The sequence below is a fragment of the Coloeus monedula genome (genome assembly GCF_965178545.1).
Source record: "Coloeus monedula genome assembly, chromosome: 16".
NCBI lineage: Eukaryota > Metazoa > Chordata > Aves > Passeriformes > Corvidae > Coloeus > Coloeus monedula.
This window is the reverse complement of record NC_138796.1, coordinates 16,333,574-16,350,281: the sequence shown is the minus strand read 5'-3', so window position 1 is coordinate 16,350,281 and position 16,708 is coordinate 16,333,574. Positions and strand designations below refer to the sequence as shown.

The 16,708-nt window shown below is 49.4% G+C and overlaps 1 protein-coding gene across 5 annotated transcripts in view; it reads right to left on the bottom strand.

Annotated features, from left to right (window-relative positions):
* TBC1D24 (TBC1 domain family member 24) overlaps window positions 1-2,923 on the bottom strand; it is a 46,087-nt gene extending 43,164 nt beyond the window's left edge. For 4 of the 5 annotated variants that reach the window (XR_014226849.1, XR_014226850.1, XM_082291842.1 and 1 more), the window contains exon 1: window positions 2,876-2,922. The gene's annotated coding sequence lies outside the window, so the exon portion shown is untranslated. Of the gene's footprint in view, window positions 1-2,875 lie in introns of all 5 variants that reach the window. The other variant, XM_082291843.1, reaches the window with a different exon arrangement.
* Between the last annotated feature and the right edge of the window lie 13,785 nt (window positions 2,924-16,708).

Genomic DNA, 16,708 nt, shown 5'->3' with positions numbered 1-16,708 from the left:
TCTGAGGGTGGGGAGGGCCTGGCACAGGTTGTCCAGAGGAGCTGTGGCTGTTCCATCCCTGGAAGTGTCCAAGGCCAGGTTGGAGGGGGCTTGGAGCACCCTGGGATAGTGGAAAGTGTCCCTGCCCATGGCAGGGGGTGGGATGAGATGAGCCTTAAGGGCCCTTCCAACCCAAACCACTCTGTGGTTCTGTGCTGATGTAGCTGCCTACACCCCAGGCACCATTCAGCACACTCCTTAACACAGACACTCGCAGTCTCCTAGATTTCTCCTGAGTCTCCTTCCCAAGACAGTGGGAATCAACAGCTCGTGGTCTTTTGCAACAAGTCTGAAAGCGCAGGCACTTGTTCTCTAACTGCAGAAGTTAAAGCAGGAGGAGAACAAATGAGTTATGTTAAAGCCTAAGAGTGTGAATACCACAGATACACATATATTAACATCAGAGATTTTAAATCATTTGAGTCCAGAACTGGACCTCACCAGCACATATTCCCACCAACACGTGTGGACTCCAAGCCAGTCAATCATTGATTATAGTGCAAAGAGATCTATTTTTGTATCAGGTGACTGTCTGGTCAAATACCAAAGCAGGAAATAGCTCAAGAATACCACTTCTGTGACAAAACTCACTGCACCTGCCAACACACCCCATGTGATTGTGTCAGACTATTGCAAATAAACCTGAAAATAAAGGCATCCCCAAATGAATTTGAGAGAAATTGTAGTTCTTTGGTTCTAGTCCCAATTCCAGGCTGTACAGACAGAATATAAGGAACTGTTTTTCTTTCAGACCATTAACACAGTTTATCTATTTTGAGTGGTAACTTATCTGTGAGCACACAGCCACACAGCCCAACAGCAGCAGTTCCAGCTGCCTCTCCAACCTAACAGAGAGGGCAGGGGGGAGTCCACAGAGCCAGAAGAACAGCAAGGACTTAACTTATGGTCTGTTATCAATAATGCGCTTGTCACTGACTGGATATGGCTTCAGCACTACAGCAAAGCCACTTACGACCTAAATAAATGCCAGGGCAGCATTATCAGATTGCAATAACCTTGGTGCTGGAGATGGTGAGACACACGTGCAGCGTGGACTGGTTTCCTTTGCTTGCCTTAAATATACAAACAGTTATTTAGTACAGGGATAGCTTTATTCCCCCATTTTTCTTTACAGTTCAAATAACAGGGGGATCAGAGGATGGAGGCCCTTAAAGATTTCAGGTTCACAGAACAAACAAGCAAATACAACCAAGGGGAGAAAACAAAGGTCACAATAAAAGGAATGAGCCGGGAAGAGCAGAGGTACTTAAATATGTGACAGATCCACAAACAGCCGGCTAGTAACATTTACTTGGTGGCACTTAATCATTAACAGCAAAAAATCCAAAAAACCTCAAACAAACAAACCCCATCCACCTCCCCCCCCCCCAAAAAAAAAAAAAACAAAAAAAACCACCAAACCCAAACCAAACCCAGGGAGAAAGCTGTTTTCCTTTGAGTTAAAATTTCTGGCTACAGGAACACCTGCAAACTTTCAAATATTAATGACAGAAAAGACATTCAGTACAAGGATTCGCAACAGCTAATTATTGTGCAGTACTATCCACAGCTGTCTTGAAAGTTACAAAGGATATAAATATCACGTATTGCTTGGAAGGAGCAAAGAGTTACCATAAAATGTTGCTGGAGTCCTTGGATTCGAGTTATCATTGCTGTTCCTGAGTAACTATCTTGGAGAAGTCTTTTGCAACAGTTTAACAGCTAGTGATTACAGAAAGAAGGACATTCCAACAGCAGGGACTTCCCAGTTCTGGTAATACTGTGCCCCAGATATGATCCATGTTATTTCTGTGCTCTGGGTACTCCTGGATGCTCTGAAAATCCTACTGGGATTTCCTGTAAGCCAGAAAAGCTTTTAGATACTCCAGCTTCTTGTAGGACTTGGACACAAAAATACAAGGATTGAGATAGTACAGCTCAAAGGAGAAGGTCCCGCTTTTCTCTCATCACAAGTACACAGCACCTGTGAGGTGCCATCCCTCCTGCTGCCCCGGGACCGGAATGAGCTGAGCATGCTGCATCCACCCGGCTATTGCTCGCTTGTTCACAGGCCCAGAGAGGCCGAGGAACATTTTGGCAGGTTCTAGCCAGCACTCTAAATTAGGTGTTTGGTGGCTAATGCTTCGCCAGCCCCAATATTCCAGCAATTTTCACTGAAGGATGGGCTGGAAAGACTAACGTGAAAACAAACTCACAACAAAATTCTACTTTCATTATAGAAATTTCAAAACCATTGAAGGTAGAGGCTGCAGAACACCAGTGCTGGCTTTAGAGAGCTGTGACGATCACTGCCCCTTTGCGGGGTGGGCTGGCAGAATGGGTGTAAACTGTGCCTGTCGGGGCGAGCGTCGCCAGCGCTCAGAGAATCCTCTTCGGCGCTGACCTGCACCCGAGGCACGCACAAGCCATTTAAACAAACACCGTCCAGCCTCTCCACACCCGAACCGGCCCCAGCCGCAGCCCAGAGCCCCCACGGCCGGCCCGCCGCAGGGACCAGGGGACAGCGCCCGCTCTCCGGTCACCGACACCCCCGGAGGTTCCGCCCTGCGTTCTGGAGCCCACGGACAGACACGGACGCCGGGGCCGCGCCCGAGCCTCCCCCGCAGCTGCTGCCCGGTCTCACACGAGCCCGCCAGCGACCCGCGGCCCAGCCACGGCGGCCCGACGAAGGCCGGTCTCGGGGCCAGCCCCTCCGGGTCCCTCCCGGCCGCTCCCCGGGGAGATGCCGCCGAGGTGTCACCGCCCGACACCGAATCCCACCCGCCCCGGTCGGCTCCCGGAGCCGCGCTCATCCCCACCCTCCCCCCCGCCTCACCGCTCTCCGCCGCTCCGGGCCGCGTCCGGCGGGACCGGGGGCGCGAGCGGCCCCGCGCCTGCGCACAGGGCGCGGCAGCGCTGGGACGGGCGCGCGCACGCGGTCCCGCCGGGCCGGGCGGGCACGCGCGGAGCGTCCCCGGCCCCGGGACCGCGCGGGGCTGTGAGGGGTGACGGGCTGCGAGGGGTGACGCGGAGCGGGAGAGGCTGTAAGGCGCCACGGAGGGGTTGTGAGGGGCTGTGAGAGCTGATGGAGGGGTGGTGAGGGCGGCTGTGAGGGCCGATGGGAGCTTTGAAGGATCGGGGGGCGGTGGGGGGTGACAGTGAGGGACTGTGAGGGGGTGCAGGTCAAAGGTGAGGGAGTGTGAAGGGTGATGAAGGCTGAGAAGGGTGATAGGAGCTGTGAGGGGTGGTGGGTGACAGTGAGGGGCAGTGTGGGCAGACGGGGTGGTTGGGGTAGTGTGATAAGAGTATAGAAATTCGGTGGAAAAGAAAACCCCTTGTGATCCGGCTGGTCATTAGAGATCAAAGAGGGGGAGGGTAGCTGAGCTTAGTCTCTGATTTTAACCAGTTTGACACTGTAAGTGGTTGTATTAAATAGGAACTTCCATGAGCACAGGTTCTCAAACAGAGCATGTTCAATGCTGTGAGTCTGGTAATGTTCAATAAGAACTTTCACCGTCACAGATTCATGAATAGTGTGGTTTATTGAACAGCAGAAATACGAGGGAGAGTGGAAAGGGGAGATAACTGAAAGAGTATGTTTTGTTTAGATTTTCAGAAAAAATTCTATACTCAGAGGATGATGAGGGCCTGGCACCTGTACCCCAGAGAAGTTCTGGCTGCCCCGTCCCTGGAAGTGTTCAAGGCCAGGTTGGGTAGGGTTTGGAGTAACCTGCTCAAGTGGAAGGTGTCCCTGCCCGTGGCAGGAGGTGGAGCTGGATGTGCTCTAAAGTCCCTTCCACCCAAACCATTCTCAGATTCTATGAAATGCAGATTTGGAATTGCCCTAGATGGATGCACTAGCTGTGATAGAATAATAACAATAGTATAGTGTTAGCCCAGGTAATCATCATCATCATCATCATAATCATCATCATCTTATGTAGAAGCTTACAATGAATGCTTGGGAGGAGGGAGAGGAAAGTAGCCCATCAACTGTCTCTGAGGTCCTTTTGGGTCTTCCTCCTAACTGGGTGAAATTTTTATCCTCATATAAAGTCAAATCTTATCCCCCTGATCTTTCTTCACATATAGCATGATCTAAGCAGATTAATACACTCATATATGTTGGACTACGTACTTAATTAAGTCTATTAGCATATGTAGGGTTGTGCGTTTTAATATCTAAATGACTCCTAATCAGGGAAAAGGTGGTGGGTTTTTTTTTTTTTTGTTTTTTTGGGGTTTTTTTTATGGTGTCCTTCAAAGTTCTGGTCATACAACTTTGTTCTCTTTTGTTCCATTCTTCAGAGCCAGAGCAGGGTCATCCCATCTCCACAGGACCTACTCCTTCAGGGCCTTTGCTGACATCAGCTCTCCATCCACAGGGATACCACAGAGGATACGCAGCATAGGCTCTAGATATTGCTTGGCTCCTTGGTCATCATCCCAGAGACAGTAGTGCAGGGTGAGGAGAACTTGGGCTGTGCTTCTGCCCTGGGGGCTGGGAAAAGCTCAGCGCAAATACTAGAAACAATTGTTGCTTCAGGAAAGCTTTAAAATATGACTACTTTTGTGCTCAGTAACAATATGATTGGGTTTTTTTTTGCAAAGCCTGTGATGTCCAGGACAGAAATCGGCTCATTTTAAAGATGAAGGATTTCTATAGTGTTTGTTTAACTTGGCTTGGCAGCAGTGTTCTGTTTACGACTGGATAAATAACTGCCACATTAAAGATTATTAACTAGCAATGCTTCAGTGGCCAATAAAGCATAATCTTTTATATGGTGTTGTACATGTACACAGCTTGGTACGGCAGGATCTTGCCAAAGAGATAACACATCCCTTACCCGGAAGGTTTACAATCTAAAGGAAACCACAAAGGACCACAAGGAAAGTATGAAACATGATAATGAAACATTAAACACACAGAGGACTTGGAGCCATTTGCAGCTGCATTTTAAACGGGGTCTTAAGAGGGTTTTTTGTATTTACGTTAAAGCTACTGGGCAGTGATTAGAGGCAAAAAAAATCCTAGAGTGGTTTGGGTTGGAAGGGACCTTAAAGCCCATCCAGTCCCACCCTCTGCCATGGGCAGGGACACCTTCCATTAGACTGGGTTGCTCCAAGCCCTGTCCAGCCTGATCTTGAACACTGCTTCTCTGGGCAACCTGTGCCAGGGCCTCAGCACCTCATTGTATAAATCTTTTCCTAATACCTAGTCTAATCTCCCTTCTTTCAGTTTAAAACCATACCCCCTTGTCCTGTCACTACAGGCCCTGCTGAAAAGCTTGTCCTCACCTTCCTTACAGACCCCTGTTGAGTCCTGCAGACAGACACAGCAGCCACTGTGCTGTCACAAATGGTCAGTGGGGTCTTGGGCAGTGCTGGGCCCTATCCTCTGCTGGTGGTCAGGCAGGGCAGTCCCACTGCTCCAGAGGAGCCCTAAGCTCCAAACTGGGGGGGGAAGCAATAAGCAGTCCTGGTAATGTGCTTCCTTTAAGGCTTCCTTGTGACTGGCTAATGCTACTGTGGACACCAATGAACTCGTGTTGTGGAGCATGAGAGCCATTTCCAAAAGCTGTGCTGAGAAATCATTTGTTTATCCAAATATAAATTGGAAATATAATACATTATTTTATATTCACTGGTGTTTGATTCTGCAGGGTCCTAAAGGGCACTTCCACACATGTAAAGCATTATGTTCCTTGTGCTAAATGAAACTGAGCTAGCAAGGAAAGCAGGTTTAAAAGAGGATGAAAGCAGAGGGAGAGGTGTGAGGACAGAGATAAGTGTGGGCAGCATTTGCTAAGATTTTGTAGGAGGATGAAAAACTTTCATCTGCCTTCAACATTTATAGATCCTTTCACTGTAATATGTGGGACGTATGTATTTTGTGTACTTGGGCTCATGGTGCCCCTCTGAGGTAAAGCAGTGCTGGTATTCTCATGTCCCTCCCAGGAAACTGCGGCAGAGAGAACGTGTTCATGTGGGGAAAAAAAAGCTGGGGATTGACATGCTTTGGAAAAGCAAGAGCAGGCACAGGGAGAGGGAACAGACTCCCAGAGTTTCTCTGCTGGTGTGAACCATGATTGGAGCTGAACATACTCTTTAGCCAGACAGTTGTTCTCAGTGTTCTGAAAGTTGGAATAATTGAAGGCTTTCCCCAAACTTCTGTCCTGACGCTCAGTGGTGCACTATCAAGAGGTATTTTAGGAGTATAATGGTGACTAAAGCCTCTGCATTGCCTGATGGTTTTACCTAATTGCAGTATTCTGGGTGCTGTAGGGGGATAGAGTTCAAGGAGGCAGAGATAAGATAAAGGGCACAGAGGTAAGATCAGTGTGGGGAAATCCTTCAGGAGAGGGGCCTGTGTGAATGCAGGATAAAAGGAGACAGCAGTGGGCAGTGAAAATGGCAGATGATATGGGCAGAGTGGATGCTGTGTGCTGTAAAACTTTGGAGCCTGCATGGCTGTATGAGTAATCTCCAGCAGCCTGTGTTCAGGCTGTTGGACTGTTTGTGACTGTGAGAGAGGGTGAAGACCTTGCTTGAGTAGCTGTCTGATGGCTGGTGGAAAACACGTTTGAATGCATCTACTCCTCTTCCTGGAGGAAGATGTTCATTGCTGACAGCTTTACAGAAGCCAAGGAATGCCAAGGCTCTCTAAGTCCTAAACCCTGCAGTGGTTCAAATAAAGAGCAAGACCCGGGGAGCCCCTGGGCATGGAGGGCAGTGGGTCTACAAAGGCTTTCTAGGGATGAAAGAAGGATCTTTGTTTATACCAAACTAGTTCCCAGAGTTTTGGAACACTTTCACGTAGCATGAAATAAAGTAGTTCCGCAAGTGCAGTGTTGGGTGAAGCCTGTGACCTTTGGGTTTGTGTCTTGATGGTGGCTTCTCTCTCTGTTCTCTGAAGAACAAGAGCAAGTGAGCTCGTACTGAGCCATTCCTTTGTGTGGGAATGCTATTCCCCCTGAACATACGTTTTCCAGAACCTACAGGAACAGAAATTTCTCTGTGTGTACTGTTATATATCTCACATTTCCTTATGAAACCAGGCTGGTGTTATGGACTAGGCACTGGACGTAATGGAGGCTTTTTGGCAGGGGCAGTGGAGGGACTGGAAGGCTGGATTGGGAAACCACATGAAAGCAAGAAAAGAAAAGCAAGTGAGGAATGGCTAAGTGGATGGAATGATCCATCACAAGGAAACTGTCCTCGTGGGTGTCCAAAAGCCTTGGAGAAGTGGTTTGCACTGGTAAGGTGTGCAGAGGAGCATCTGGAGGATCATCAGAGAACGCCAGGAAGCACAGAAGGGTCTTAGGCCAAAACCTAAGCTGGGCTAGTAGAACAGTGGCTTTGTTGGTCCCACAGCAATGGGGTTTGCCCTGGGCTGCTTGCATGGAAAGCTGATAAGCCTCGGCAAAGTCTGACCTCCTGTGGGTAAAACTGGGAATTACCAGGGGATAATTAAGCAAATCTTTTTCCTATCACGTGCCAGCGTCTTAATGAGAGGTTTGCTCAATGGTGTGGATCACTTCTCTTCCACTTGCAGCAGCCAGACGTGGTTCTGCCCCTCTAGATGAGCTGCTGATGTTACTCCTGGCAATGAGGTGGGCTGATGGTCTCAAAACTGGGAGAGTGCTGGTGGATGTTTTACTGACACGGAATGTGGTCATGAAGGCAGCCAAGCGTTTCTCTGTGACTGGAAGAAGAGCTCTGTGGACGCTGTGTTTTCCATTTGGTTGGATGGGTTGCAGCTACCTTTTCTTGTTTCTTTGTCCCTTCCCTTGCCCCAGCTATGGCAGCTCCTGCCTTTTAGGGCTGAGCAGTCGCATTGTACCATGAATGTGAAAGGTTGGCTTCTGGTACTGAGTGATCCTCTTGGTGTGGAGAGAGGATTTGTTAGAAGGGAATTAGCGGCTTCCTTTTAGGATGACTTTAATCCCCCTCCTCCACGAGGCTGTGGTGGTGTGTGGTACACTCTCAGCATATCACACCGGGTATTCTGGAGTGTGATGTTGCTTGTTAGGATCCAGCTTCGGCTGCAAGTCCTGCTGTGGTGTTCCATACCTGGTAGGGTCCAGCCCACAGAGATTCCTCTTGCTGTTGGGCATCTTTGGGGCACTCTTACCAACTTCTGACTCTGGAGGAGGACAGTTCATTGCAGAAGGATCTTGCACATGACAGTTTGCCTTCCCGCTGTGGGGTACCTGCCTGAAGACCTGGGATCTTAGGGAATGACTCATAATCCAAGGGCTTTTCCTGGGAAGGTGATTCTGAAGGAGTTTGGTTTATTCCAAGTGCAGGTGTATCCTATAAGCTCCAGGGACTGTTAGTCAGTCACATGCTACATGGATGAATAACTAAATGTTGCTTTATTTATGCCCTGCACTGCCTTTGATGTTGGCTTGGTCCCTTTCTTCTCCCTGCACTCCTCTGCACCAGTTCAAACACAGCACTGCCTTTTCTCAGGGGGCTCACTGGCTTTCATCAGGCAAAGCAGGACCTTTTTTTGGGGCATTGGGGTCCCTCATACCATTATGTCTCTATCTGGGCTGCTGGCTCTGGGTCTTCATTTGCCTCATACTGTGATTGAGCTGGAGCAGTGAGGGACCTGCAGAGCTCACAGCAGAGGTGGCTGGACAAATAAGTTCAAAACCAGGCTGCAATCCCATGGATCTTCTTTTTAGAGACCTGAGAATAGGCTGAACCTGCCTGGGTGTAGGATAAAAGGGTATGGTGCCCAGAGGGCCTCTGCCTGAAGAGGGTTCCTGTCTGTCCCAGGCAAACAGCCTGGGCAGGCTTAGCTCTCAAGAGGGCTTTACACCAAAATCCATGGCACTGGGTGCTCTCAGGCCTGCCTGTGTTCTCCTCTAAGGCAAAGCAGAACCTGCAATTAGTGTTTCCAGAAGGTGTGAAATGGAGCTGGAGCAAAAGCAGGCTCGGTGGTGCTCTGGCCCAGGCCTGGTCCTTGCAGCCTTCACACCTGTGCCAGAGCATGAATTGCTACTCTGTGCTGGTGCCCCTCACCCCTCTGCACACTCTGTTTTCATTAGTGTGTGCTCTTTGGTTAAGGACCCTTCTCACTTCCAGCTGAACAAACACTTTCCATCGCGTGTAAAATCCAGCTTGGTGCTAATAGGCGTCTCCCCCCACCTTCCTCCCTCCCCTTTACCACCTTTTCTGCAGTTGGCAGGACAAAAAAGTGTCGCTATTACCTGACTTATTATCGGCACGGGACTGTAATTTATGACATATGCTTGGTAAAGTGCCATGCTGAAAACATTTATGGCCCTCTTCGAGGCCTGTGGGGTGGTGGGGAGAGCAATGGCTGTGAAGGGGAAGCCAGTTGCAAAATACTGCACAGTCCAAAGGCTTCCTCTACCTTCTGACAGCAGCACTGTGGGCAGTGGGCTCAGCACCCTGCTCTGCCGATGTCAGAGTGGGTTGAAACACCAGTGCCCAGAAAAGATGCCAGGTTTTTCTGTCCTTAGGAAACACACAGTGTCTCCCTTTGGGAATTTATTGAATTCCCCATTTTTATTGCTTTTAGTCCTGTACAATCTTACTCTTCATGCAGGATCTCAGATCCTACCTTCCTCATGTTCCTCATACAAGTGTCACCTCCTCTTTCCTCCCCTTGCTTCAAGTCCCTGTTCTCTCATGGGAGGGTCTGCAGAAGCTGCCCCATGTGCAGCAGGTCAAGCACAGGCGCTGTGAATAACTCCTCTGAAAGGCAGGCACTGCAGCAGGACAGCTGCTCTCCAGCAACCAGGTTCATGTCCTGTCTAAAAGAAACAACCTGATCGTTTGGTTCTCAGTGTCTGGATTTGACCTGAAAATGTGCTGTGGAGAGACGGGGGCAAATGAATTGTCATTGCTGTAGGTGGGCTAGATTTGAATAGCAATCTAAGGGGCAAGGGAAAGTCCTGGCAGCAGTGACTTTTTCAGTGACTGAAGAGAGATTTGTGAGAAATGGGACTTTATATCCCAGTCTTGAGATGAGTGGTATGGAAATCTAGCATGGGAAAGAGTTTTTTACACTGGGCTATTTGCTGGTTACTGAAAAGTTAATGTTGACTATTGAGCTCCTCTCAGGAAAACATCATCATTCATCTTTCAGAGGTATTTGGAGCTTGGCTGTCTGCCCTGTCCACTTGTCGTGATTCAAAGGATGGGAGCAGAGATCATCCAAAACATTTCCCAGCTTCAAAAGCACACTTTCCCTGAAGCTGCTAGTTAGAAGGAGCAGGCCTGCAGTGAGCCAGGCTCTCTGTACACTGGGGGGAAGGATCACGTGGCAGTTTGTCCTCTTTCTTTGGTTCAGGCTTTGCCAGCTGCTGGGTGAGAAGCAGGTCTCTGCAGCCTTCTGCTTCAACACTGCCATGTGTGCATCCATGTGCTGGAGCTAAAGGTGATGCTCTGGCTGGGGTTGAGTCCTGGATGCTCTCTGCTACTTGGTGTCTGAAGGTTTGCAAGATGAAGCCTTGGGAGCTGGATGACATACGGAGATATGCAAAGCCCACAGTGCCAAGCTAATGTTGCTTCCAGAGTCATCATCTATAGCTGCTGTTATTTCTGGATATCTTATCCAAAGGGTCCCAAGGCTGAGGGTTTGGTCTGGGAGAATGCTTTCAGCCAGAGTTGCTTCATTCCTGCTGTGGTTGGACAGAATGTGTGTTTTGGATGGCATTTATTTCCCCAAACAGTAGCTATGTAGAAGTTTGCCATCTGGTGTCATTTTGTCCTCTGAGCTCCATTTGTCCTGTGCAGTGGGGAGAGACTGAAGCCTCCTGTGAGTGAATCAGCTCATTTTGTCTTAAGCACTGTTGGGTGGACCAGGTTGCTCTGGAGCTGATTCTGTTTCTTCTCACTGGAGCTTAGACATTTAGGTGCCAAACTGGGTGCTAAAATCAGAAGTGAAACTCACCCCTCCCCTCCCTTCCCCCCCTTCACTTTGTGTGTGAGGGAGGGATGGTGGGAAACACTCATTATCTGTGGGGTCTGAGGCACCTTTTGGCCTTTTTCTGTTGACTGAGTTCCAGACACCCCATGCCCAGGTCAAATCTCTATCTGGATCCTAGAAAGGGTTCCCTTTTTCAGATGGTGAGAAGCAGATGGGTGGTGCTGGATCCTGCTGAAAACGGGGAAGAACCACAATCTTGAAAGGTTTCCCAGTGTCCTGCAGGGTGAAAGCATTTAGCTGACAATAAAACCTCTGCTGAGTGCAAGATTATTCAATGGGAAAAGGTGGGGGGAAATGGCAAAAAATGGCAACCTGTCTTAAGAGAGTTCACTGTATGTGCACCTGATAAAAATCATAACATGGGATCAGCTTTCTTCTCTGCTTTCTTGGCTTTTGGCATGTGTAACCAAGTTCTGGCAGGCAGGGCAAATTTCCTTCTCCCTGGGGTCGTTAAAAAAGACCATTTCCCCATTTAAAGAGTGGGAGGGAGGTGGGGATGGAAGGGGGAGCTGAGCCAGGCAGTGGGCAAGCCCTGCCCACACTGCTGCACGAGTTAGCAGAGCCATGGCTCTCCCACCCCCACCACTCTCCATGGCGTTAGGCACGTGGGATTGAGGGGGGCTGGATGGGTATGAAAGCAAACACACATCTGGAAGTTCCTCCAGTTAATTGGGCAATTATTCATACCACTCTTGCTGGAAGCAGCCTGCTACTGCTGAGCCAAAACCAACAACAACAGACTGTGGGCGTACTCCATCCCTGCTTGGAAAGGGGAGGCTTGTGTGGCAAGTTGGGGCTGCAGAGGGTGGGTTAAGCAGTGAGGGCACGGACCCACTACTCCTGGGCTGCTCTGCTTGCCTGTAGCTGTGGGTGAGTAAGCCCTGGAGACCCTGGATGTGGTGAGATGCTTGGGAAGCACTTGCTTCACAGTGCATGTGGGCCCCAGGTGGGAAGGGGGAAGTTGCTGCTCTGGAACAGCATGAGAACCCAAGTCAACCTGTGCTGGGTTTTACTAGGAGCTTGGCAGGCGGTGGTGTTGGTGAAGGTAGTCCAGGCCCAGCTGTGCTCTGTAGCACTTTACTCCTCGTAAATAGTGGGTTCACTGCCATTTCTGCCCAGCTCCCACGTGAGTGAGGCTCTGGCAGCCCATGTTCCCCTTTTCCATCCTTCCTCCTTCACCTTCCTCACATCCCTAGTTCCTTCTTAGTCTGACAGCAATGTCACCGCATGTCCCCATTCCCCGCCCATTTTCTGGTACAGGTGCTGTGCAGGTGAATTTCTGGGGGAATGCAGAGCTGGCTGGCCTTGTCTTTGGCAGTTCATTTCCCAGGATTTGCCTGTGAGATGGGAGCTGGGAGTGATCACCTCAGTCTGAGTGTCTTTCCCTACGACAGAGTTGACAGACCTCAGCAGATCCTCAGGGAGATGATGTTCAGGAGTACCCTGGACACCATCAGCCTTGAGGAGTTGTCTCTCCTCCTTCTCCTCTTTATATCTGGTGAGATATAGGGTTGCTCCTGAGGCTGAATTGTCTGGGATTGTGTATCAGTGTGACAGACCACATCTTGAAAGCGTTCCCCTGGAACCATGGCTGACTGCTCTTTGAGTGCTTCGCCATTCCCTCCTTGCTGCTGAAGCCCACAGGAAGCCTTCCCCTTCCAGCAGAATCTCTTGATTGATAAAAACAATCCCCTTCTCTCAAACCGTGCCTGCCGCACAAGCTGGGGGTGATGTGTTTGGCCCATCTGCTTCCCACTTTGCCTGAGAGCACATCTCTGGCACTGGGAGTCATTGTGGCAGCCTCAGAAGTGCACGCAGTGCTGGGCTCCACCAGCATAATTGGAGCCAGCTCCAGCCAAGCCCAGCTGGGATGTGAAAGGAGAAGAATTCCCGTGGTTCCCTCTTTCCTTTTCTTTTTCCCTCTGCCATGAGATGGGTCTTCTCTAGAGAAATTTATTGCCATTAACTCAAGATCTTCCTTAGGATAACATAAATCAGACAGACAGTTTGGCTCCAGGACGAACGTGCAAACGTAAGCAAGGCTGGAGTGGGTCACGCCATGGAGCTGTCGAGTACAGGATCCTCTCCACAGCATCACTGGAGTGAGTGCTGTAGGAAAGGGCTGGAAACAATGCGTGCATGGCATGTGTTGTCTTGCCTCTTCTCTGATGGTCCATGGATGTGGTGAAAGGTTTATCTAGTGGGTGATCAGGAAATATTTCGTATCTTTGTTTGTCCATTTTTGAAGTTCTTAGATGGTGCTAACTCAGAAAGGCTTAGGGATGTAAAGTTCTCTGCATGAGCTTTAGTAGTGGTCTCAAAAGTACTGTGAGGACATCTCACCATCAAAAAACACTGGAGAGAGGGGAGCATGATTCCCGGTTTTACAGGAGGGAGTGAAGAATTTAAATGACTTATCCGAAATTTCAGTGGGAATCCTTACCAGAGTGTGGTGTTGAAACCAGATTCTCAGACTCCTGTGACTGTTCAGCTTTCGTCTTTGATAATCACCCACACAGAGATCTAAGTTAGGATTGGAACTTACCCTCGAGCTAATGCAGAAATAAACCTTACTGAAGGGAAAGCCTTCCTTATTGTCCAGCTGCATGACTGTACTGTAGAAGGAGAACATCGCCAGGTGGAGAAGCCAATCAACAAGACCTGCTTTGTCAAGGATTAGGAAATGGAAACATTGCTGAGGGTCCAGCTGAGGAAATACGATCCTGAAGGTGCTCAAAAAATCAAGATTTGTGGTGGAAAACAGTTTCAGGAACAGGAGAGAGTTTGGGACTGTTCAGCCAGAAGGGAGAGGGTAGAGCAGCCAGCCATGTGGAAGGGATGGGAAAGGTAGGAGGGTGTGTGGAGCTGGGCACAGAAATGGAACAGCCGAGATACAAGCACCAAGGGACAGCTCTCGCTCTCACTGAAGGGAATGGACCGACTCCCATTGACGTCAATGAGGGCTGAACTGGGACCCTTGCGAGAAATATATTGAACACAGACAAATCCAGCAAAGTCAAAACAGATGATGCGGGCCGCTTAATATGGTCACAGGGAGCTGATTGCGAAACCTCCTAACGAGGCAGTTCTGTCAAGCAGCCATCCAAGCCCAGTAGGCTCCTGCCTAGGAGAGGAACATGGGAGGCTGTGGTCCTGGAGAAGGCATGCCCAAGATGGAAGGCTGAAATGGCATGGGATAGGTCCTCACTGTGCTTCAGCACAACCCCACCCACCACCTTGTTTGTGTGACCTTCTTAGCTATCTTACCATATTCCGGGTACTTCTTGAGCTTCCCCTGTCTCACCGATGGAGCTGTTCTGAAGCTGAGGTGTGGACAGACTGGACAAGTTGTCACAGAGGAATACGCTGCTGTACCTCAGCTGGCAGCTGTGTGTGCACATGCCTAATCCATGGCACATGCAAGTCAGTTCAAGTTAGCCAACGCGACAGAACCGCACTAAGCTGGCTGAGGTGACCTTATTTGCAAGGACTAAGCAAATGCACATGGACTGTAAGGCTGACACACAGTAACCAGTTACCGCGTGATAGCCGGTTCCTGTGTTTGCGCTCAGCCTCTGACTCATCACCCCAAACTCTTCCCTTGCTGTGCTTCTCAGTCCCTTGTTCCAGGTTCCCAGCGCCTGGTTTCCTCTGCGTCAGGGAAGTCTGTGATCCTACCACAGCCCCTTGTCTGTCCAGAGAGTAGTTTTGGCACCTCTCCTGCTCTGCTCCATGGAGTCTCAATGATCTGCTCCAGGTTCAGGCTCTCCTAGTCCTCTTCTGATGGTACTCAGCCAGCCAGCTCACTGTGGAAGGCCAGGTCATGGCTCAGAGGGTATCCCCTCACTCCACAAACCCTTTCCAGCCCAGCAGGCCTCCTTGGGCACCAGGACCTCCCTTTCCACCATCTTTACTTGTGTTCCCCGCCTGGAGAAAGCAGTAAGTCCGGATATGGCTCTACCCTTAGAGAGCAAGAAGATGTAGAGCACTCCAGTGAGGTCGGTGGAGAGTATCTTCTCTCTGGCACAGTGGAATTTTGGAAAAGGTGATGGAGTTGAAAGGACAGGGCAGGACAAAGTTACTAGTGTGTAATATGAAGCTGAAAATAGAAGGAGCTGAGTTTCTGGGTGCTCCTGAGGATGTCTCATCCTTGACCAAGCACTGGTTCAGGCTGAAGAGCAGAGACTTCGGTGAAGCCACACTTACTCTACACCATGTTGAAACAGAATTCAGTCCAGGAAGATCCATTTTCCCTAAACCTGGAGTTGTACTATCTTAGCTGTGTTATGACAGAAGGGACAGATCTAAATCAACTGATTTGTAGGTGGAAAATTCAAAGGAACGGGAAGAGAGCACAGGAATGGAGACAGGCAGGGGGCATTGTTGCTCTTAAAATGGTCCTATATTGTATGCGCAGCTTCGATGTTTTAGGAAGAGTGGAATTTCACTTTTGATTCCCCATGGATAGACTGGACTGAAACTTTACCTTTCTTTTCATCCTGGATCCACTGAAATAGCAGCATCTTGTACAAGGACCAGCTTCCTTGATGTAAGAGCAATGTTTGGTGGGGAATCCAAGAGTGTACACAAGACAGGTGGCAGACACAGGGACAGGTTGCCAGCAGTGGGCATTGAGGCATTGTATGAACTTTCAGGAATGGAATGAGCAAAGCCAAAGTGCTGGGCCAGCAGATATGAAAGACACCCAGAGGAGCCTCTTTCAACTGTGCCAGATGCAAAATGAAGGCTATGGAAAAGCGTGGGCTTGCCGTATACTGGTGCAGAGGACCTAGAAACAAAGGGCATGAAAAAGGCAGATATTCAATACTTTTTTGATAGTGGGAGCAATAATGTTTAATGCCTTTTTTAATGGCTTAGAGTGCACTCTCAGCGAGATTAGGGACAACCAGTTGATACCCCTGAGGGCACAGCTGCTAGTCAAAGGGCACTTAACAAGCTGTTGTCTGTGCTGTGCTGTGATGTGCATTTCAGGGCTGATGGCCTGGCTTTCTCTGCTGCCTGCATTGCTTGTTTGCTTCTTGCTTCCATTTCAGGCAGCCCTCTTTCTTTGAAGATGGTGGAAACAAGCATTCCTTCTCCAAGTAAGCAGCTGAAGGGACTGTGTTAGACTAGTCACACCCCGGTGAGTGAGATTTGCGCCGTGAGCCATAGTTCTATGCTTGTGTGTTTCCCACAGTATCACCAGGATGTATTCACAGCATTGTCACATGTAAGCTACTGCATCAGCCCAATGCACTTTTGCCAAGGACTTGCCTCTGGGCAGTCAGGTGGGAAAGAGCCTGGGTATGAGAGGAGGTATGGGCTTGAAGGAACCCTGCTCCAGGTTAGCTCTCCAGCCACAGCCTGGCACAGAGCTGCTTCCCTCTCCATGCAAACTGGCACATGGGGACTGTGTTCTTGGAGAGGAGTTACCTGAGTGGTTCACTCTGTGTGGTGAGGTAAAGGTGTTTCTGGAAGCACACAGGAAAGCAGCAGCATCACCACCTCCCTAGCTGCTTGCAGCTGTACAGCAGTATAGGCAATACTGTGTCTTCCGAACTGTTTCTGGGACAGCCTCCCCCAGCAGTGTTCCTACTTTTCCTTAATCATGGGCATATCATAAAGGGAGGTGTTATTATTAATAAGATTGATTTTTCTCTCTGCCTTGTCTTTTTATAGCAAACACTGCTCCTCTCCACG